This window comes from Oryzias latipes, chromosome 13, assembly GCF_002234675.1.
Source record: "Oryzias latipes chromosome 13, ASM223467v1".
NCBI lineage: Eukaryota > Metazoa > Chordata > Actinopteri > Beloniformes > Adrianichthyidae > Oryzias > Oryzias latipes.
In genome coordinates this window covers 33,057,377-33,081,684 of record NC_019871.2, presented here as the reverse complement: position 1 = coordinate 33,081,684, position 24,308 = coordinate 33,057,377, and the positions used below count along the sequence as shown (strand labels likewise).

The 24,308-nt window shown below is 42.8% G+C and overlaps 1 protein-coding gene and 1 long non-coding RNA gene across 3 annotated transcripts in view; one reads left to right on the top strand and one right to left on the bottom strand.

Moving 5' to 3' along the window:
- The window catches only part of LOC110016276 (limbic system-associated membrane protein), an 828,641-nt gene that overhangs the window by 671,656 nt on the left and 132,677 nt on the right, over window positions 1–24,308 (top strand). The window lies entirely within an intron of this gene.
- Window positions 10,509–15,760, bottom strand: LOC111948421. The gene is made up of 2 exons (XR_002874424.1): window positions 11,112–15,760; window positions 10,509–10,861 (listed from the first exon to the last, which is right to left on the bottom strand). It is a non-coding gene; the product is annotated as an uncharacterized LOC111948421 (long non-coding RNA).

Below are 24,308 nucleotides of genomic sequence, written 5' to 3'. Positions count from 1 at the left end.
CACTCGGGGCAGTAACCCCCAAGCTGGAGGAGTGGCTACAACAGATACCTGGAAAGACCTCAGACTTCTCAGTCCAGAAAAGCGCAGTGCTAGGAACAGCTAAGATACTGCAGGACCTCAAGCTCCCAGGCCTCTGGTAGAGGACCCGAGCTTGGAGGAGAAACCACCCGCGGAGGGTGAGAGGGGCGTTTTTTTATACATATATACATATATTATTACATTTATACATATATACATATATTTTTTATACATATATATATATATATATATATATATATATATATATATATATATATATATATATATATAAACCATATTTTCACGACCATAGGGCGCACCAGGTTTTAGGGCACAGTCTTAGTTACGGGGGATTTTTCAGTCTTTGACACATACGAAAGGCGCACCGGGTGTTAAAGCGCTGGCACGACAATGCAAGTTAGGGATCTGTGAAGAGAAGTCACACTCATGTTGTTACGGTGTTTATGTGAGTTCAAATTAAATAGGCTATAATATTTAAAGCGTGTTTTTTTTTTTTTTGGATCAAAGTTATTCCTCTGCTCAGCCCCCCACTTTGCTAGGAATGATGCTCCACATGGTCCATATGTCTCTCTCCCTGTCTAACGCCACCTTTTTCTATGCTCTACATCTAACCCTTGTGCTATCCTATGACCCCAACCTTACATTGACGTGTTGTCCCTACCATGACAAAGGTGGATAAAGGTGAATAGGATTTCATGTAATCCATGGACACCAGTGAAGATCACAAATCATTGAAGAAAAAAGGTTGAGCACAAGGTCTAGTGGGTCTGGATGACCCAACTCCCAATGTTGAAGTGCCAAGGATAGCACAAGGGTAACATTATGCCCACCGCCTCACAGGGCGCCTCCTACAGTTTGGAGAAATGTTTAGATGGGAAACACCTCTGATGGTGGTAGAGAATGAGAGAGCAAAGATCCTGTAGACTGATTGAATGGTAATGAAGAACCAGTCATGATATCACTAGACTTGGCAGACCCAGATGCTGGAACCCGGAAGAATACCCAGGAGAACGTAAGGTAAGTAAGATGATTTAATTTGCAGCCAGAGAGTTCAGTGGCAAACTTGAAAGCATAGTTCAGATGGTAAATAGTATGATGAAGATCAGGAATCTTGACTAGGAGGCGAGGCGTGGCTGGAGGGTTCAGCAGTGGGAGATCAGGAGAGCTTGGCTTGAACTGGATCCGAGGCGAAGACAAAGAGTATGGAATGGTGATGGTAACCAGGTGAGCACTCGTGGATTTCTTTTCCTGTAGGTGAGGCGTAAGGATAAGATTAGCGAGAGGAAGACAGGCATGAACAAGATGCATGAGGAGACCAGACTATGCACCGTAGAGGAACAACGAACTGCCGATGAATACTGGAACTGGAACTGGCTGCAGGCTGATGAGGTGAGTGCTTACAGCTGGTCACGTCAGGCACAGAGCGGAGAGGGGAGAGAGCTGCCAAAGGCACCATGACAGTACCCCACGACCGCCACCTGTCGGTCCAGGACGCCGGTCTGGGTGGGCACGATAGAAGTCGTCGATGAGGGTATGGTCCAGGATGAGGGAACGGAAGATCCAGGAACATTCCTCTGGACCATAACCCTCCCAGTCCACCAGGAACTGATGGCTGCGTCAACAGTACCGGACGTCCAACACCCGGCTATCGGTGAAGACCAGGGCGCCGTCGATGACACGGGCGGATGGAGGGGAAACAGACGGCGCGCACAAAGGGCTTTCGTTAACTGGCTTAATTTGAGAGGCATGGAAGGATGGGTGGACTTTGAGTGCAGTTGGTAACCGGAGGCGGACACATGAAGGATTGATGATGCGGTCGATGATATAGGGACCGATGTAGCGGGGCGCCAACTTACAGGAGGCAGCCTGGATGGGGATGTTCCGTGACGAAAGCCATACCCTTTGTCCAGGTTGGTAAGTGGGTCCCACCACCCTGTGGCAATTAACTATCTGGCAGTTGCTCTCCTTGGTGCAGAGTAGAGTGGCCATGGTCTGGTGCCAAAGCTGTTTGCACTGTTGGAGATGTAGTTGGACCAAGGGTACTGCCAGACCGAGTTCCTGTGACAGAAACAGAGGTGGTGAGTACCTTAAGGAGGCTTCGAAGAGAGACTTCCCAGTGGCGGTAGAGGGGTGAGTATTGTGAGCATACTCTACCCACACCAGGAACTTGGACCAGTATGCACAATTTTGGGCAGCCAGACACCTGAGAGTAGCTTCCAGCTCCTGGTGGGCCCTCTCCACCTGGCCGTTGGACTGAGGGTGGTATCCTGGCGAGAGACTAACCGTGGCTCCGAGGGCGGAGCAGAATGCCTTCCACACCTGTGAGATGAATTGGGGACAGCGGTCCGAAACAATATCCGAGGGAATGCCATGATGGCGGAATACTTGATTGACCAGAATGTCGGCAGTCTTAGTAGCGGAGGGTAGCTGGGGAAGGGGAAGGAATTGGACAGACTTAGATTAACAATCTATGATGGTAAAAATAACAGTTTTGCCTTGAAAAGGTGGTAGTCCCGTCACGAAGTCCACTGCTATGTGAGACCAAGGGCAACTGGGAGTGGGCAGAGGAAGCAGATGACCAGCGGGTGGAGAATTGGATGTTTTGGAGAGAGCACAGGTGGTACAGGCCGCGACATATTCGTGAACTTGTTTTTCAATAGCGGGCCAAAAAAACATCTCTTGAGGAGATTGACAGTTCTACATACCCCTCCATGGCAGGCAATTCGGGACGTATACTCCCAAGTGAGGACGCCAGACCTAAGAGAGGTGGGTACAAAGAGAGTTCCTGGAGGGCATGGTACGTGATCGGGTTCCTCACCTTGGGCCTGTTGGACCCTGGTTTCAATGTCCCAGGTGAGGTAACCCGTAAACCAGGAGGTCGGAATAATGGTAGATATGGTAGTGGTTTCAGAGGTGTTGTATTTTCTGGAGAGTGCCTCAGGGTTGATGTTACGGCTTCCGGGACGATAGGTGATAGTAAAATTGAACCGATCAAGAAACAGGCACCAGCAAACCTGACGAGAGTTGAGTCGCTTAGCAGATCGTAAATATGCCAGGTTCTTGTGATCCGTCCAGATTATAAATGATTGTTCTGCTCCCTCCAGCCAACGACGCCATTCTTCTAATGCGAGTTTTATAGCCAGACGTTTACGATTCCCGACATCATAATTTTGCTCAGCGGAGGGAAGTTTGCAGGAGAAAAAAGTGCATGGCTTGAGTTTTCCAGTGGTTTCCTCACGTTGGGAGAGAACGTCCCCTTCTCCAGAGTCGGAGGCGTCGACTTTAACAATAAATTGTTTTTGAACATCAGGCTGGATGAGTATCGGGGCAAAAACAAAAATTTATTTGAGCTTAGCAAAAGCGTTATTAGCTGCAGGATTCAAAACATAGGGTCTGTTGATCAAGGTGAGTTGAGTAAGGGGTGCGGCTATAATGCTGTAATTGTGGATGAAACGTCTATAGAAATTGATGAAAGTCATGAATTGTTGTAGTTTTTTGCTTGTCTCCGGGATCTCCCAATTAGGGACAGCTTCTATCTTTGACGGGTCAGGTTGGATGTTACCTGCCTCAATGATGTACCCCAGAAAGGGGACAGTGGACACATGGAATTCACATTTTTCATACTTGACAAATAACTGATTTTCGAGTAGTCGCTCTAGAACGAGGCGGACGTGGTGTTCGTGTTGAGCAAGGTTATTAGAGTAGATGAGGATTTCGTCTAGATAAACTAAGACGAAACGGTTGAGAAAATCCCAGAGGACGTCAGTAACAAGTCTTTGGAATACCGCAGGAGTGTTAGTGAGTCCGAAGGGCATAACGAGTTACTCATAGTGACCCAAAGGTGTGTTGAAGGCCGTTTTCCACTTGTCGCCTTCTCGGATTCGAACCAGGTGATAAGCATTGCGGAGGCTGGGGCCTGGGGTCGTCTGCCCATGGCCGGTGTTTCGCCCGTGGCCGGTGGTTGGCGCGTGGCCTGGCCCCCCGGGGGTCGACGCCGCAGTCACAGCAGGGGTTAAGGGGTTCACTTGGGTGGGTTTGTTTCATTATTATTATTATTATTATTATTATTATTATTATTAATAACAATATTATAATTTAATTTTTTTTAGAGGGGGGGGGGCTTGGGGGGCGGTGTGCTAGTCCTTAGGGAGGCCAGGGTATGAATGGTGGGGCTGGACCCCCTGCCCCTCCGTTCTGGCACCGGGACCCTTCCTTGCTGGCTGTCTCTCGGCGCTACAAGGTTCTGGCCTCCAACTGCGGCTGCTTGCCGTTTCTTGCTGCCTGGCCGCTCTGGGAGGGGGGGTGCCTACCGCGGCCGGCTGGGGGGGCTGGTCGCTCGGGGGAGCCTTCTCCCCCGGTTGTGCCCATCCGCCTGCTCCTCCCCGCTCTCACCCAAACAAATATTGCACACAGGCACATAGGGCTCCGGGGTCTGGATGGGAGGGGTATGCTGGCGGGGCTCACTGGGGATGCCCCTCTCTGGGTTCTCGTTGGCACCCACACACACACACACTGCATGCTAGCAGCACACACGCAGCAAATACACACAACTCACAGAGGGACCCCGGAGGGGGGGGCTTTGCGGCTTGGCAGCGGTGGAGCCCCCCACACTGGGGACCTCCTATTTTACCTGCAGCACACACACAACACTCCCACACCTCCATACATGGGTGGGGTGGGGGGGGGCGGCCGGTCTTCACCCGCCTGGTCCTCTCAGGGCGGCCGGGCTTATGGGTATCCTGTCGGCTGCAGGAATGGTCGGGCATACGGCGCTGGGGGTCGGCCGGCTGGGGGGGGTTACTGCGTGGCGGCGGGGGGAGGGAGGGTAACCAGATGATTGTGAGTATGTGTGCATGGGTAGGACGGACCTGGGGACTGGCTCGCTGGGACCCTCTGGGGCTTTCCCTCCCCATCACAGAGAGGGGAAGGCACTGAGAGGGTTGGGGAGGGGGGCTCAGATATCATGGCGGGGGGGGGGGGGTTGTAGTGTGTAGGGTTATGGGAGGTGGCTGTGGGTGCGTGGCGATTCCTAGGTTGCTTAGGTCGCGTGCCTGGGCTGGCTTGCGGAGACGGGGCGCCGGTCGGGGGGTGGCTGACTCATGGGTCCCGGGGGCCCTGGCTTCGTCCCTGGCCTTTGTCTCTGTGTCCGGCACCCGGTGGCCCCCATGGCTGCCGCCTGGTACGGCTAAGTGCTCCTGTCTCTCAGCCTGGGGGCCGGACACTGGGTTCGCTTGTGCCTCTGGGCATTGGGGGGGCCCCTGTAGGGGTGCCCTCTCTGTGCCTGGCTGGTAGGGTGGGCGGTCCCCTCCTCCTCCCCTCCCGGGCTGCCTGCGTCCGGGTGCTGGGGGGGCTTCTGGCCTGGGGGGCTCTCCTCCCCTCTCCTGGTCTGGCTGGGTAGGATCTGGTTCCCCTTATGAACACACGTTTCACGTCGGCAGCATGCATGTATCTCCACCCCCACATGCACGTGCACACTGCCATACTGCTCCCTGTCTGCTTCATCCCTCCTCCTTACCCACAGTGTATTGATGGACAGATTTTTTTTTTTTTTCGCTCATCTTAGTGTCAGATTTTCACCTTTTATGTAACATTCGTCTTTCCAGCAGATCTGGTATAATTGTTACAGCTTAAAATAATAACTTATTGAAATAAGTACTTGTATCCCCCACCTTTTCACCTTTCTTCCTTTTACTCTCTTCCACCCTCCCCTCATATTCTTCCCCTCTCCCTCCCCACACACACTAAATGTAACAAATAAATAAAAAATAATACGACAAAAAGGGGTTTATACAAATCTACACTCTAGTCTCTCGAAGCTATATAAAATCTTTTTGTGATAGTAAAACCTGTCCAACACAAAAAGCCTTCAGCTCTAATCTGTTTGCTCAGCTGTTGGACAGAACAAGTTAAAAAAAAAAAAAAAAAAAGAATGTCCGTCATTACTTCTTCGCTGGTATGTGTGCTCAGCCAGGCAGTTTTGTGTTTGAGCGCCCCCAAGTTGTGTTTTACTGTAACTTCAGAAGCTCCAGACACTTGTGCAAAAGCGCCATTCTCATTGGTCAAATAGATTTCGACGCGAGGCGTCAAAAAAAAAAAAACCGAACCCGAGGCGTTTTTTTTTTTGACGCTTTGACGCGTGGCGTTTTTTCGCGTCGGTGTGCACACTCTCATTGGTGCCCTTTGTTTAGTCACGAGGCGTTAAACGTCGGCGAAAATCGTCCCGGTGTGAACAGGCCTTAAGACGAAATAAAATCTTTGAAGAGAATCAAGGGAGTCCAGCGTGTTAAAGTTTTGATTTACAACTTGTTCAAAAACCTTTTTGAGGTTGTCAGTTACTCAAGATCAACATTTTTAACGCTTGGGCAACAAGCAAACAGTTTTCGCGATATTCTAAGAATAACCATTGAGGAAATTAAAACCCACAAAAAGCAATTGACTCATTTTACAATACTTTATTGAAATGTAATGAATCTTTGGATAATATTATTTCTTTTGATCCCAAATTTTCATTCAAACATTAAGAGATAAGTTCTTACATGAGATGATTCCCTGCAGCAATCTTCATCAATCATTTATGTGTTGTATAGATGCCAAGAGATGATGATATTTTCAAATAGCTATCGAGGCAGGCAGTAATTTATTTCATTTTAAATCAACTACAAGTAGAAATATGTAAGATCCTTTTACGTCCTACACAAGTGACAGCAGTTGAGCTGATATGCTTTGCGTCCATGGCCTTTAATGCGTTTTTTTTTTTTTAGAGGCAGGTCCTCCTACTGCGTAACATGTAACCTCCAGGACAACTAAACTGCTGTGGGCACAGCATGGCTGCCAGGTGTAGCATGTGTGGGTCAGGGCATTTACAGGCTAACATGAAGGTAAAAAACCCGTCATAGTCAGCTCATGTAGCCGCTTCAAGTGAATCTGGTAAAGTTTGTCAGGTCCTTGTCTCTTTTGTTCCTTGATATACCCATCAATGCAAACTGCTGATATCTGTAGTCTGTCAAGTGTGGACAGTTTTTATTCAGTGCAGTTTTGAGACACATCCTACTTTTGAAATGAATGAAGTCCAAACCTTTTACACACAGACATGCAGACTTTTATGCATTTGTAGCTGCAGGATCTCAGAGGAGGCCTTTGGCAAGTCATTCATTTCAGAGACCACTGCTGCTTATGTGAAGCAGCAGAGAGTAAACATTCCGGCATTCTGCAAAAGCCTTTTTAAGGGAAGAAACATTTAAGATTATGTAAGACAAGCAAAAGAAAATAGAACAGAAGCATTTTCAGGCAGGGAAATCTGCATACATGCATCTTTCCTATGTAGTGGTGTGTAAAAGTCCTGCATAATGCATTTTCCTGCTTGTAGCCAACTTTTAGTAAAACACCACACCGTAGCAGATGCCCTGACAATGCACTTCATTAGCAGAGGAACTGAATGGGAGAAATTCCTTGCTACACTGCACTCTTGTTAATAAGCTCCCCTCCTCTGTACTCCCAAGGTGCTCCTCAGACTGTCATATTTGGAGGCATACATGCTTTCATGTACAGAAATCTGTTACTAGCTATGCAGTCTGTGAAGAGTTGGAAGGTAGATCTCAGCATGGAGAGCTGACAGAGGCACCGCAGCTCTGGCCTGCTGTTCCTCCTCTGCTCCTGTAAGGAGGATTTTCTGCATTATTTCCTTACATTGGGCAGCAATATAGAAAAAGTAAGCAAAGCACTGGATCCCATTTCATTAAGTGAAATTGAATATATGTTTTTCAATCAAAGTAGTGACAGTTCTCAGATAATCTAACTCAAATACAAGGCATTTTATTAGTTTTTTAAGTAAAAATCAACAACACATTTTAGTAGGAAAGAAAATATTTATCAATTCATTCTTTAAATATAAACCTTCAAAAGATGTAACCTCCAATGCAGTGGTGTCCAGAGTTCTGCGAAGAAGGCCAAATTATGTGAGGTAAACATGTTTGAGGGCCAACCATTTGGCCTGTGTGAGGAACCGCTGTTACCCTCTGCGTGTTTGCTGATGAGGAAGAAAGTGACCAAATGACTCAATTGGAATGTAGTCTTTTTAGTAAAAAGTTGAATCAAAGTCGTAAAAGAGTCCTATAGATCGTCACCATGACAGACAGCATCATGCAAATGGACCCCACAGATGGTCCCTGAGTTGCTCCAGGCTAATGTCTGGCAGAATAGAATAGCCTGATGGGAGCACAGGGCTGCATTGGAGAGCTAGTTATGCTTTGCTGATTGAAGGTTTTCACTCAAAATCTCACCATACATAAGCTTATTCATTTTTCTTTACACTGATCTGTCATCCGGATCCTTTCAAACTTTATTTGTGTAGCACGTTTCCAACTTGGGTTACTTAAAGTGCTTCACATAAAAATTTAATCCAATAAAAAAAAAAAAAGACATTACACAGAAAAAATGTGTATATATGCCCCCCCCACACACACACACACGAACACACAACATAGTACTGTATAAAATAATTTACTAATAAGATGCTAATTAGAAATCTGGCTCTGTACCGAAGTGGGGAAATAAGATTTCAAGTCAAGCGTTTAGCAAAAAGTTATATTTTGGTTTTATCTGACCATATGAGATTCTCCCAATCTTCTATTGGGTCATCCAGATGCTCTAGCAAAATTTAGACAGACCACAGGAGGCTATGTTTGCGTGAGAATAAAAAAAAGATGAGGACCTAACCCTAAAAGGGCTGATGCTACGTTCACACCGGGCATGGAACACACTTTTAACATACGCTGTTCACACTGGATTGTTGCTTCCTAACACCAGAGCATGACTCACAGTTGGAAGAGGCTTGGTGTGAAATGTCAAAGTGGGGTAAATTAGGTGAGTCTTGCTCCAAGCCTTTTTCTTTGACGGCTCTATTCCGATATATGAAAGACTTGGTGTCATAGAATTCTGGTCGGACACGAAACACATCTATTCATTTCTCCTTCATTATGACACTTCTAATATTTGGCACTTGGCACTGTGTTTTGAAAAGGATACTGTTCATACGTCACTACCAAATCTGAGTCCCTGATTGGTCAAAGTCCAAGTGGGTGTGACTCTCAACGCAGTTTCAATAGTCACATATTTTGGACGTAGATCCCAAATACAAATGTAAAAACCTGCTACATGTAAACGTGAGAGTTTTGAACATGGAAGCCCGAAATGTGCCTAAATATACGTGTACATAGACTTTTGATTGGAAGGGGTCGCTTGAACATGCATTTCCGAGCCTGATGTGAAAGTAACAAAAAGTAGTTCGCTCAAATAAACAATAATGATTCTAGGAATCTCCATTAATAAAATAAATACAAAAACAGTAGAAAGTCAAATGTTAAAAATGTTTAATTTTATAGAGTATTATAGTTTAAATTACATTTAAAAAACACGAAAAGACTGGGAAAATACATTTTGTTTAATATCACTTTCTATATTTTGAAGTTTGTATTTTAACAAATTGAATATTTAATTACTTTAGAAAAAGGACAAGTGGAAAACTGCACAAAGTTTTTCAAATGTTATTTTTTTGTATTGTTTAAGGAACATTCTCCTTCAAAAAAATGAGAAAAAGATTTCTGTTCTGCCTTCAGATGGCTTTTCCTTTAATGAGCAGACCAACTGGGAGTGTGCTTGAAGGAAGATTACAACCATCAGTCTGTGCCTCACACTGTCAGAGCAGAACTGCTGACGTCCTGGCAGGGTGCAACTCACTCTAAGCTTCTGGACAACTTTAAAGCTGAACTCTTCCACTCAAAGTCCTCTCATGGAACGCTTCAAATCCATTGTATTGACGAAAGATCCGCATTTGAGATGAGACTCGTCATAAATAGTGTTTGCTGCTGCTTTGATGTCTCTCTAATCAATAGATCAGGGGTGGTGAACAAGTTTGACACTGTCAGATAAATGCATCTAGACATTAAAGAAAAACACAATTATAAACAACAGACCGCAACAAGAATCAAGTTTCTCATGCACGAGGGAGAGGAGCAAGAGTGACAGAAAACGCCACGCTTCTCTTCTCAAAGGTCTGCCTCTCCTCGTGCTGCTTTTATTAAGAACACAAGAAGGAGGTAACATTTTCAAGACAAAGAGAAAAAGTTCATTAGGGGGTGTCGTCAAATGACCCTTTTGGTAGGATTCTAAGTTCAAACAGTATTCCTTATCAACTCAGGACAGTGTCGTAAAACCCCCTCTTAGCTGGGGATGAGAAGCAGATGAACAAACACACAGAACTGTTTTCAGAAAAGGTAAAAAGGTCAATATGAGTTAACATTTAAACATACATTTACACAATGATAATAATAAAACAATTTCCTTCACATAGTCCCTTTTTTTTTATCATTGATAAATGTCAAAATCTCACATCCAATATCACATCTCTTGTCAGTTTTCTGTGACATCTTCATTTTCATAACACTTTCAATTTACACTCAGATGAGAAGTTCTTTTTTTTTTTTTTTTTCAAGTTTCAAGTCATTTCAATTTCAAAATCATTACAGTCATCCTGTTCTCCCTTTAAAAACAAGTTGTATTCTTGACTCAGAAGAACACTTTGTACTCCACCATTCACTGCTCTGGAAATCATAGATTGGATACAAGGAAAAATGCACATAGTGAACACACAACATATGATCAGTACCATAAGGACAGGTGTCACTATTTTTTTACAAAAGTTGCCACCAGGAACCAAAAGCAAACCAGGAGAAGAAATCCCAAGATTGGGGTTTCCTGTCATCCTGCATTGCCTGCTGAACCGTTTCAAGTTGATGTAATGCTTCAGTGATGCTGTGACCTTCATCTGTGTTGTCAGGAATAAATGTACAACAGGTATCATTTAATATTTTACAAACACATCCCTGCTAAGCAACCAATAAGTCCAAAACCAATCTGTTCTATAGAACCATAAGTCTCATGCATGACATTTCTTCATTATAGCCTTTAAATGCTTTAATTGTAGCATTCAAAAATAAACCTAATCAATAATCAGTGGTCTCAATTCTGAGAGCGTTTTTAGCAGTTCCTACCCAGGGAAACAATGCCATAGTTACCTTTTCCCCAGTATTCCAGTGTTTATGGTCTTCAGGTACATCTGATCCCCAAATGGAATCATGTGGCTTGACATCACTAAGGTTACGTCTGTGGCGCAGGTGAGGCTCACGGACTGCAGAAACTATGAAAGTGTGACCTGTGACCTTTACAGAAGCACAAAATCCCACTCCAGTCTCTAGGCAGACTGAGGTAGAGGGCATGCCCACATAACCAAAACATTTGATGAACCACATAAGTACCATTGTTACCTGGCATTAAATCTGGATTAGATCCAACACAACGTCCTCTGGGGCAGGGAACTGCATGACCATGGGAAACTCTGTCATTGATTATCTGGACTGTGAAGGGAACAAGAAGTTCATGACACATCTTCGTCGGCAAAGTTCCTAAAAACTCTGTGCCATTGTTAGTTACGCAATGTGGAAACACAGTTCCTGGTTCCACACTAGCATATGGAGCTAATGATGTTGTTAATTTCAGTTTTTTAAACTGATACAAACTCTTACAACTCGGTCTTACAAGAGTACCATTTGAGGTGGTAACGGCTCCAGTACTAATATACCCTCTGGTACTATATTCAATAACACAGTCGCTTTTCCACTCAGAAAATTGCTTTGCCTGTAAATTAGGATGTAAGGATGAAGTTGGAATTACAGAACAAACATAGCAATTAGATCTATTCCTTTCTCTAGCCAGTAACATAACATACCTATATCAAGAATTTGTCACATACAGGTGAGTTATGTTCGTTTTTGGACTATTCAAAACATCATGTTCATCAATACTCAGCCATCATTGAGAAATGTTTCTTTCCTCGTTGGTGGTTCTTCTTGCAGGTGGATAACGATTCCAAAAGAACCAAATCCATGTGGTGGCTCCTGCTGAGAGTAGCAGGAACAGTAAACAAAATAAACTGTCTCTTAGCCCAGTTGGACACGCCATGGTGGATATGTGCCTATCTTCGTGAGGGAGAGGTTACTAGCACATTACCTCCTCAAGTCCTCTAACAGTTTAGGATCCGTGTAGTGCAAAAGAGATCTGTTGTGCTTTCTTCCCTAAGACTAGGTGGATTCCCCTGCTTCGCTGACGTTGAGACAAGCAGCTTCTATACAGCTGCCTCCCTTTGTAGCCAGACTTCCCCACCTAGCAGTTGGAATTAGCCTCACCCAGATGCTTTTTCTTGCAGTGTGATAGATGGATCCAAGACGTCCTTTCAGCAATCTTTACAGCTGTTGGTGTAGTCAGCAGGACTTGGAATGGGCCTTCCCACCGTGGGCTGGACCAACACTTCCTTTTTATGGCCTTCACAAACACCCAGTCAACAACCTGCACTGGTGAAGTGTCCTGTGGAGATAAAAAGGAATCTGGCACTTGATTTGTCCTTTGCACATTTTTAGTGGTAAACATTTTTCTCAAATAATCCACTAAATTGGCATCATCATCTGGAGAATGTTGCTGTGTAGGATCAAGGTCTGGTAACCTATAAGAACGTCCATACAACATTTCAAAAGACGTTAAAGGTTGACCTGCTGTGCGTGTGATACGCATGCTTAGTTGGACTAAGTCTATGCAGTCAGGCTACTGTCTGTTTGTCTCTTCCATGCATTTCTTTAACTTTGATTTGATAGTGCTATTAGTTTTCTTAACTAATCCTGCACTCTGTGGGTGATAACTACAATGTCTCTTTAAATAAATACAAAGATGTTGAGCCATTTTGTCTATCACATGATTTACAAAATGTGTACCATTATCACTTCTTATCACTTGTGGTATGCCAAGAGTTGGGATTATTCTTTTACAAATAGCTTTAGCTACTGTAAGAGCATCCTGTGTTGCACATGGAAAAATTTCAACCCATTTGGAAAATGCATCAATAATCACTAAACAATATTTCAATTATTTGCTTTTATTTAATTCAATAAAATCCATATGGATTGTATGGAAAGGAAAAGTTGGTTCAGGAAATTTTCCTCTCTTAGGTCTAACATTGCCTTGGGGATTATGACTCATACATGTAACACATTGTTTACAAAAAAATTTTGAATAGAGATTAAATCCATAAATTGTATAATATTTCTCTAATAAAGTCATCCCCCCCCCTGTTGAATCATGGCAAAGCCCATGACTCAAAATTGCTGCCCATTTGTACATGGATTTTGGTTAAATAGGTTTTCCTTCTGTGCTGACATAAAGACCTTGTTCTAACTTTGCTCCCTTTTTCAACCAATTTTTTTTTCTTGTTTTGGTGCACTGGGTGGCATTTCTTTTTTAAAACATCAGCGGTTGCATCTGCAATCACATCCTCATTTGTGCATATTTCTACATCTTTTGTTGCAGCTTGCTTTGCTGTTACATCTGCAAAGGCATTCCCTTTAGAAATAGGATCTGTTTTTCGTGTGTCTCGCATTTACATAATGCCACTTTAGATGGTAACATTACAGCAGTTAATAATTCTTTTAGTAAGTTTTCATGCGTTATTGACTTTCCTGTTGATGTTTCAAAACCCTTCGTTCTTCCACTGTTGACAAAATAAATGCACAGTAGCAAACGCATATTGGCTATCAGTATAGATCGTAACTGGCTTATCTTTAAACAGTTTGCATGCTTCAGTTAAAGCTGTCAACTCTGCTGATTGTGCTGAGGAATTTCCATGCAGGGGTCCTACCTTCAGAACCTTATCTTGAGTTACAACAGGGAAACCTACTTTGTTTCTGCCTGTTTCATCTGTCTTTGCTGACCCATCAACAAAAACTATTTCTCTTTCAGTGAGATCTAAAAATTCATCACTAATTGGTTGAATTTCTGGTTCAGATTCATCTTTTATCTTGTCATTACTTCTACCATCTAGTCAATCTGATTTCTTCCTTTCAGGACAATCTCTCTCTCCCAATGATCTCTCTGTCCAAAAATCCAACATCCATCATCAACTTGCTCTGACCCTCTGTTGCTACTTCCTCTAAACCTTCTTCGAAGATTTCCTTTTCCATGACCACGATTTTTTCCTCTCTTCATAATCCTTCCAAAAACCACATAACTACTACTTTCCTCCTGCCAAAATGTAACTACACCTTGATTCCTAAATTTCTTTCTATTCACCATCACTTTTTGTGCATGCACAGCAAAATTCATAAACTGTTGTAGCGCTCCTGTAGGCAGATCTATGTAATGCTTCCTTATCTAGTCTGCAATCTCTGGTTTCATAACTTACAGTAAAGCTTGTTTCAGCTGCTGTCTATAGGGACTTTCATCATTATCATCATCTCTGAGTCCACTATTAGCTTTAAAACTTCTTCAAATTTGACTATAAAATCAGACACTAACTCTCCATCTTTTTGCTTAGGTTGACCAATCTTTCTCTAAGCAGGTCTCATTGGAAAGGCTTCTCTAATTCTTTGTCCTAAAAGTGTAAGACTTTGAATGAACTCTTAACTGTTATGCGGAAGAGGTCTGGGTGGATCGTCATCATTCATAGGATTCCTTTACTTTTGCCCAGTCTGCTTTCATAGCAGTCATACATACTTGCTGACATTTAATGCCATTCAGATGATAAGCTCTCTGAACTTCCATCATTTGCCCGTGAAAATCCTGTGGATTTTACCTGTGAGAGATAACTCCCCTCACCGCCTTCCCAACATCCTCTAATGTCCAGGTGCTAAACAAAAGAAGTGTAGGCCTCTGGCCATCTTCTCCAGCTCTGGGATTGGACACTTCAATCATTGGAAATGTCTCTGCAACTTTAGATGGCTCTCCAGCTTCTTCCAAACCAACCCCCAAAGTATGACTCCATTCAAGTTTTTTTCCTTTTCCTCTTAACGTCATTTTTTCTTTTTCTGGTTTATTTAAATCAGTCACTGGTGGGTAAAAACCCGTCAACAGAGGAGCATTTGTCCCCTGGTAGGGAGGAGGTGAGAAATCAGCTGGTTTCTGCTCTCCCCCCCTTTCATCCTGCTCCTGCTCGGTCTGCAGCCTGCTGTTGCAGGGGTCTGAGTCTCACAACTGATTCATCGTCCACTTTTTTAGCAATCAGACATGCTTCTCTAGTTTTACTTTTCTGAATGCCATTCTTTATTTTTCATTGCTTCATTTAAGCACAGTTTTGCAAAAATTAATTCTTCACTATTTTTTTGTTTCTTTTTTAGTTTTTATTCTGGTTTGAATTGGTAACCGTTGAACTAATTCAGTACATTCCCCTTAAAATCGTAGTTTTTATCCCATTTTCCCAAGAATGTAGTTGAATCTGGATGAACTCTTTCCATATGTTTTTAATCTCATGTTAATTCAACTTTTTTATTTGAATTCCCCCATTTTTTTATTTCATTTTTATTTATTACGTTAGTCACAGAGTGTGATCAGAACCAACAAAGAATGTCTCTCAGGACCGAATTTCACTCCCCGTGCAACAAGCTTCTAGGTCAGACCTATTGTCTGATCCGGTCACACGTTTAGGGTCCTCCCAGGAGCAAAACCCGTTTTAGACTCTGGGTACTTTTCACCTAAAGCCTAATGAGATGAAATCGTGTTCTACGTCAACAAGCAGCCTTGTGTTAACACCACAAGGTTTCCAGCTGCCCGCTGCTTCGGACTAGTTCACTCCATTTACACATGCACTCACATTCACACCAAAAAAAAACTTTTTATTTTTGTTTGTTTTTCTAAGCCTTTCAGGGACTTGAACCCTCTTACGCGTCTTAAGGCCCGTTCACACCGGGACGAATTTCGCCGGCGATTTTCGCCGACGTTTAACGCCTCGTGACTAAACAAAGGGCACCAATGAGAGTGTGCACACCGACCCGAAAAAACGCCACGCGTCAAAGCGTCAAAAAAAAAAAAAACGCCTCGGGTTCGTTTTTTTTTTTCGACGCGTCGGTCTTGGTGTGGGGATGGCTAGGCACTCTCCCTCCTTCTTTTCACATTCCTCCATCCATTTTAGAAGAACATAAACACTCACTTGAGCACAGGTGTTAGCTCACCTTTGCACTAACAGTTTGCATGATTGAATGAATGAAAGATTTCACACTAGTTGGTTTTAAGGCATAAGTATGCGTGTGAACACTATCTGTTTTGTGTACATGTAGACTTGTTGACATGTGGACATTTTTGCAGCTAGCAGGTGTGTGTGTGGACAGGCCCCGCCCTCTTTTTACTTCATTTGAACCTTACCATAATGATAATTATCCACTAAACTTGTTGCTTTATGCTGCCTTATGGTCTTATCCCCCCTCCCCTCCTATTATCACCCTCCTACCCCCCCCCCTCTCTCTCTAACATCCCTCTCTCTTTTTCCCTTCTTTCCTTTTCCGTCCGGTCCAACACCCAAGATTTTTTAAACATGATTGAAATTAATAAAGTTTGGCCTCAATTACAAAAGGGGTTTATTCAGACATACCTCTGGTTTGTATGAATATTAATAACCCCTGTTGTTAAAGTAAAATATGTCCAACTCAAGAGGCCCTCAGCTCTCAACTGTCTGCCCAGCTGTTGGACAGGACAAGTTAAGAAAAAAAATCAAACTTGCAGGTGTGCAGTCATGCAATCATGTCTTGGATTCTGTGAAAAAAGGAAGAAAATGTTAGTTTCTGACTTTACAAAGGCACCTTTAGGTTTGGCATTGATCAAGTCAGCTGAACCACAACTTTCTGCTGTCCACTGAGATCGAGTGTGTCAAATACAGCAGGCTGCAACTGACTTACAGAGATTTGATGCTGTGGGGATTTAGGCTTTTTTAATCAAGCTTTACAAGGTGCTGAGCAGCAGATCTGCCTCTCCTACTGTAAATATTAAATAGAAACAAGAAGTTTTGCACCACATAATAAAAACTGTAGGTGAGCATAGAAGTAGTTTCTTTTCTTATGGTGTGAATTTCTTAAAGGGTGCCAAGAGCTTTATCACTGGGGCTGTAGTTCTCACTAAGTATTAGCGTACTTTATGAAATATAAAAAGGAAAGAAGAACATGGTTCCTGAAATGACTTTTAACATTCTCTTTGTGAGAAGAGAAGCCGACCTGCAGCCAAAAGCATTTTCCTGTGAGTGACCAACTCACGGATCGTCTTACAAACCAGAATAAAAAAGACAAATGAAATATACAGAGAGTGTGTAAAAATGCTCTGTAATGATGACAAATATATAAAGTGGGGGTCCCGCTGGCCCTGGCAATTTGCCATCGTCCATCTGTTCACATGCTTTCCCGCAAGCTAATTACACTAACATAACATTACAGGTGATTCTCCTGGCTGTGTTGACTATGCGCTGCAGGGCTCTCCTGTTGCCGTGTGTGCAGCTGCCCCCCCACACAGTGATGCAGCTGGAGAGGATGCTCTCAATGGTCCCTCTGTAGAATGTGGTCATGATGGCTCGTGAAGCACCGGATCTTTTTAGTTTCCACAGGAAGTAGATACGTTGCTGACCATTCTTTACCAATGATGTGGTGTTGGCGGTCCAGGAGAGGTCCTCACTGATGTGAACCCCCAGGAATTTTGTGTTGCTCACTCTCTCCACAGCAGTACAATCAATGATCAGGCAGGTGTTGAGTGTGGCCCCTCTGGAAGTTGACAACAATCTCCTTTGTCTTGCTGACATTATTATCTCTGCACCATTTTGTCGGCAGATCTACTTCTTCCCTGTAGTTGGTCTCATCGCCCTTGGTGATGAGACCCACCAGAGTTGTGTCGTCTGCAAATTTCACAAGGTGGTTGGTGCTGTGGGTTGTTGTGCAGTCATGTGTCAGCAGGGTGAAGAGCAGCGGACTAAGCACACAGCCTTGGGGTGCCCCGGTGTTGAGAATGATTGTATTTGAGGTGTTGTTGCCGGCACGTACTGTTTGTGGTCTTCGGCTGAGGAAGTCCAGTAGCCAGTTGCAGATGGGGGTGTTAACACCCAGCTTGTCCAGTTTGCAAATGAGTTGTTGTGGTATTATTGTGTTAAATGCAGAGCTGAAGTCTATGAACAGAATTCTCACATATGCGTCCTTTTTGTCTAAGTGGGTGAGAGCTGGATGGAGAGCAGAACATATGGCGTCCTCTGACGATCGTTTGGGTCGGTATGCAAACTGAACGGGGTCCAGGGTGGGGTGAAGGGTTGATTTTATGTGTGACGTGACTAGCCGTTCAAAGCACTTCATGATGATGGGCGTTAGTGGTATGGGGCGGTAGTCATTGAAGCAGGATGGTGATGGTTTCCTGAGCACAGGTATGATGGTGGAAGCCTTGAAGCATGATGGGACGATGGCTTTCTCCAAGGACATGTTAAAGATGTCTGTGAAGACATCCTTTAGCTCTTCTGCGCAGTCCTTCAGCACACGGCCCGGGATATTGTCTGGACCCGCAGCTTCCCGTGGGTTGATGGTGGAGAGTGTCCTCTTCACGCTGGCTGTCGTTAGTTGCAAATTTTGATCGTGGGGGGAGGGGGGGGGCGTTTTCTGTGGGTATGTGCTGTTTAGTCCTTCAAAGCGTGAAAAGAAGCTGTTCAGGTTGTTGAGAAGGGGGGTGTTGTTCTCACAGCTCTTTGGTGCAGGCTTGTAGTGTGTGATGGCCTGGATGCCCCGCCACAGGCTCTGTGCATCTCTGCTGTCGTTGAAGTGAGAAGATACCTTGTGCATATAGTCATTTTTTGCTTTCCTGATGCCCCGGGACAGGTTGGCTCTTGCTGTTCTTAGGCCAGCATCATCCTCTGCTCTGAAGGACTTTGTCTCTGGCCCTCAACAGCCCTTTGACTTCCCCTGTCAGCCAGGGCTTCTGGTTGGCTCGAATGATGATGCTTTTTTTTGTGTCAAATCATTGATGCACTTTGAGATGTAGGAGGTTGCTATGTCTGTGTACTCCTCGATGTCTGTGAGGTTGTTTTAGGTGGCAGTTTCTTTGAACATGTCCCAGTCTGTTGTTTCAAAGCAGTCCTGAAGGGCAGAGGATGCTCCCTCTGGCCACACTCTTACCTTCTTCAAGACTGGTTTTGCAAGTTTCACCCTTTGTCTGTATGCAGGCGTTAGCATAACACTGATGTGGTCTGATGTTCCGATGTGGGGGAGGGGGGTTGATCTGTAGGCTGTTTTGTGAGGAGTGTAAACAAGGTCCAGTATGTTGTTTCCTCTTGTTGGAAAGTGCACATGCTGATGAAATTTTGGAAGGACTGTTTTGAGATCTGTGTGGTTGAAGTCTCCGGCAAGAATGATGAAGCCACCTGGATGTGTTGTCTGTTGTTCACCAATGGCTTGGTATAGTTCATTTAGCGCTGCATTCCTGTCGCTGTTGTTGGTTGTTGGGGGGATGTATACGCCACTAATAAAATCGCAGTAAACTCCTTCGGCAGGTAGAAAGGACGACACTTCAGGATCATGAACTCCGCCCGCGGTGAACAGTCTTTGCTTACCAGCTGAGCGTCCCGGCACCACGCGTCACAAATGTAAACACAGACCCCGCCGCCGCGAGTATTTCCTCCGTCTACGAAGTCTCTGTCCGCCCGATAGCATGTAAGTTGTTCCAGTTGTATGGCAGAATCGGGAATGTTGTTGTTTAGCCATGTTTCCGTGAAGATGAACACACAGCAGTTACTCGTTGTCCGGTTCGCCGATCAGAGTACACGAACATCATCCATCTTGCTGTCCAGGGACCTCACGTTAGCTAGAAGAATAGATGGTATGGCTGGGCGAGTTGGGTTGGCTGCCAGTCGGGCTTTGCTACTTCCACGATGTCCCCTCTTCCTTGTCCTTGCGCACCGTTTTCGGTGCGTCCTTGGTGAGTTCGGTGTAGTGATTTCGGGCTGGCGTAGTAGTCCCAGCTCTTCCAGCATCTCTGGTTTAGTGTCCAAAACGTCGCATATTTTGCGATTTCTAATTTCCAACAGTCTCTGTCGACTGTACTTGTGTTCTACTGAAGGCTGGCGGGCAAAAAGCATCATAAGTAAAACCAAAAGAAATAAAGAGAAAAATAAAATAAGCAAAGTTAAAAAAAAACAGAGACACGTTCGCTGAGAGAAATCTGATTTGGAAGTCACCACAGTCTAAAAGAGTGTCAGAATTTCTTAAAGGCTGTTTTTCTGTCAGCTGTTTTTGACAGTCACATAAATAAAACAAAACAGCACATGCCCTCCTGTGTGAAGGGGAGCTACAGCGAGTGTAGGGTCCTGGAAAACATTTATCAGAGCCTGCAGCTTGGTTAGAACTGAGCCACATTTACTAAAACATCAGCAAACCTGCTGGAGGAAATGCCTCATAAATCAAAAGTGTCTTATGACTTATAATTCTATTCACATTTCAGACAGAGCCACTTCATCACTTTTTCCCCCTCAGTATAACCATTCTAGTTAAAAGCTGATTGTGTTCTACTCTAAACCTGCTTTAAACCAGTTGAAAAAGTTGCATTCAAATCCAGACAATGCCAGCTGCTAGTGTTTGTGGTTTAAAAAAAGTTTTTATTTATATCAACTTGTGTTTTTCTGACTTTTATATTAGGTCAGATGCTCTTAAAATCTCCTAAAGGCCTAGAGTCCAACAGGTTAGTTTTTGTTTTGTTTTATCTAAAAAGCTTCTTCTTGTCATAGATAAATCATTTATGTTTTTCTGCCAAATTATTGTCTAATAATAATCAAACCCAAAAGAAAAATGCTACTAAGGTGCCCATAAATGAAAGGGTAAGTTCTCCCGTTTAATGTAACAAGATAAAAATAAACGAGGATTTAACGAATGTTAAACAAAATGATATTATTGTACTGGAAGCAGTGCAGCAAAAATCATTACACACCAAGCAGAAATTTGACAAAATACCACTGACGTCCATGTGATTATGTAGCAACCATGGTTAAGGGCATGGTTAATTATCAGGTGTGGCCAATAAACTCAATCCAAGTGAAAAGAACTGAAACAAGACCAAGACTGACTTTAATGTAAATGATCAGAAACAAACAACCTTTAAACACAGAGGGGCAGTTTAGATTTTAAAAAGAATAAAGAGGTAACAATCACTGAGAACGCGTACACAGACCAAGTCCAGTGTGTTAATAAATAAAGAAACATAGCAATGAAAAGCACTACCCTAACAATATTGCAGTTTTCTTCATATATATATGACATTATCTTCTGCTATTATTCACACCTAAAAGCCATAATTTTTGTAAAATCCAGAACACCTTAAATATGATTTAATTCTGGTTGTACTTAAAGAGATTTTGATAGGTTCACTTTGCCCTGCCAAAAATGTTTGATTGAATTTAGTTGTGAACATGCTAACAGACCTAATGTATAGTGGTGTCAAACTGTATATGTTTTGCATGTTACTCACAAGTTCGGGAGTTAGGGTAGTCTGCGTAATGTTTGTTTTAGAGCATCAGTCTGTTTTTTATGTGTTGCAAACAAGATTGTTAATAGGTAGCGTGTTACTTTGAACACTATTAATAAAGTCTGACTGGCAGACTATTCTCTGACTCTTTTGTCTCGCTTAATGCAGTTTGTGCTACGTTCACACCGGCGTGGAGACACGTGTTCCAGCGACCCCATCCAGTAAAAGAAAGTCTTTTGGGTCCACGTCTTTACAGTTTTTTCTAAATTTGTTAGGACACTTTTCTTGAAAGCTGCTCTCCTTTTCTCTAAACACAAAACCCAATTTTTGAAGCTACAGTCACAAAACCTCAGACACTTCTTGCAAAACCAAACTTTCACCTAAAATCACTTCAATATGTGCTCAAAACTGAACTTTCTTGTGAAATCATGCCCCGAGTCGGTCAAAATTAAAAGCAACATTGAAGGGTCACCGTACACAACGTAAAAAAATAGAAAACACAGTGCTCAGGACACAAACCTAGAGAAATAAAAGTTTATTGATGACTGTAGGCTGCATGCATGTTACAGAGAACCTCTGCGTTTAGGACTTGTACATAAAGAAAAAAACACAAATCTTTTGTATTTACAGGTTTTAGTCATTGATTCATTTACTTTTGTTGTAGTTGTTGTTTTTCAATTTTAAATTGTTTTTTGTTCCTGAACAGTTGTTTGTTTTTGTTCTTGGTGTGAACTTCATTAGTTATTTCTGTATTTTGAAAAAATTAGTAATGTTTTTTTACAGTTTACATGTATTGCAGACCGCATGTTTTTTACACTTTTGCAGCTGTATTTATTTAATATTTATTTCTTTATTTAATAAGAATCTCATTTTTGATAATAATTTTTCATAATAATTTTAGTAATATTTTTAATGATCTAATATAAATGTCATTTGTGATGTCCTTTATTGATGTTATATTATATAGATTATTTCTGAATGTCGTGTTGCTGCCACAGAAATGAAATTTCCCCATTGTGGGATTAATAAAGTCATCTATCTATCTAAATGCAAGGGTTTAAAAAAATTCAAACAGACAATTAATTGAAAAACTGCACTGGAAAAAGACAAGGGACTCACAAAGCATGCATCAGGTCAATGCCGCAAAAAAAATGCAAAGACCTGGTCTGAAATGTCCCAAAGAGAGGCTACGGGGGAACCTCTAGTGATCTCCCACACAAGTTGAACATATTAAATATTATATAAAAATATTTGGAGATGTAGTTCAGTTCCTTGCAGTAAATGAATTTCCACTCCGTGGCAGTGTGGAAAGCTCCAATGATGATGATTTCTCTGCAGGATTTTTCTTAAAAAATGATTTATTACACACTGACAATGGACCCCTGGTTTAACAAAATAAACAAACACATCCCACAAAATGCAAAATACACCTCTCACAATATCCAAAACGAACTGATTGAAACATTGGCCAAAATGGTGTTAAATAAAATTAAGGATAATTATGACAAAGCAGATTCTGCTGGGTTTTGCATGAAAAGTGATGGAACCACAGACAGATGCAATGTGGAGAATCTGTCAGTCATGATTGGATTTGTCTGTAAAGGTATTCTAGAGGAACACCTGGTTGGTCTGCTTGACCTCAGTCAGTTTAATGCAGAATTTTTTAACACCAAAATTCTTGAGCATCTTTCTGCTTCAGGTTATAGTGCTGCTGAAGTTGTCAGTCAGTCTATGATGCAGCTTATGTCATGGGTGGGGTCAGGCCTTATTACAAAAGAAGGTAGGGAAGGATTTACCTTCTATCCACAGCTAGAATCACCAGCTGCATTTAGCAGTGGTCCATGCGATGTAAGCAGATCCGTGTGCAAAAACCTTTTCTGATCCATCAGGATCCCTGCACTCATTTTTTCATGGTCATTATGTGTCACAGAGCTACGATGTTCCCTCCCTAAAATGACTGTTGGAGATCAGCTGGACAAGCCATCATGATGTGACCAAGTGCCTTGTGGAGAATCAGGATGCTTTTATGAGTATCCTGTCAGAGGTCACGGACAAAATAAATAAATAACATATGTTAACAAGATGTTAACAACACACACAAAGTACGTAATTAATAAATAAGAGATTAAAAGACAGAACAGAGATAAATAGACAGACAAACGGGCTTTAAAAAAATAGATAAATAAAAGTAACTAAAAATCACTCATTAACTCAAAAATAAATACATTTGAAAAAATATAGCCCCAACAGAGCATGAGCTGATGTCACATTTTTCAGTGTCACATTTGTGCTTGTCCCAAGCCCGGCTAAATGCAGAGGGTTGTGTCAGGAATTTCATCCTGCACAAAACCTTGTAGAAAAGTCAAGTGGATCACAGGAGACAATAGTTATGGTACAGTTTATCCCAATTCAGATCGATTAATCAATTTTATCAACCCAGCCCTAATTATCAGTGAACATGAATATATCGCAGTCATGTCTTTAACGAACTTACATAACTGTTGCATAAACCGAACAAACAAGAGGAAAATATTGTATTTTAAATATGGACCATCTCCTTGTTAACTTGTGAGCAAAATTGTTTTGTCCAATGCAGGGAAAGACAAAGTGCAGGACTTTTAAAGGTGACACCATGCAGAAAAAAGCCATCGAGGTTCTCTAATGCATCTTCGTTTGGGTTTCTGCCTCTCTCCAGCCACTTTTTAGGCTTCATTTGCTGGGAAATTTACTGTAACATGCGGAGGTTGGAGGAAATCACCTTTATGTTCTAAGGTCACGCATAAATGCAGCAATGTGTGGATTTTTTCTGCTAAAACGTATGCTCTTGTCCTGTTTTCTGCATTTAAATCAACATTTTGTTTATGGCTTTCGGCTCCAACTGTTGGGAAAGAGTTGATCTCTTTGTACCCTTGGTGAAAGAAGTGATAACT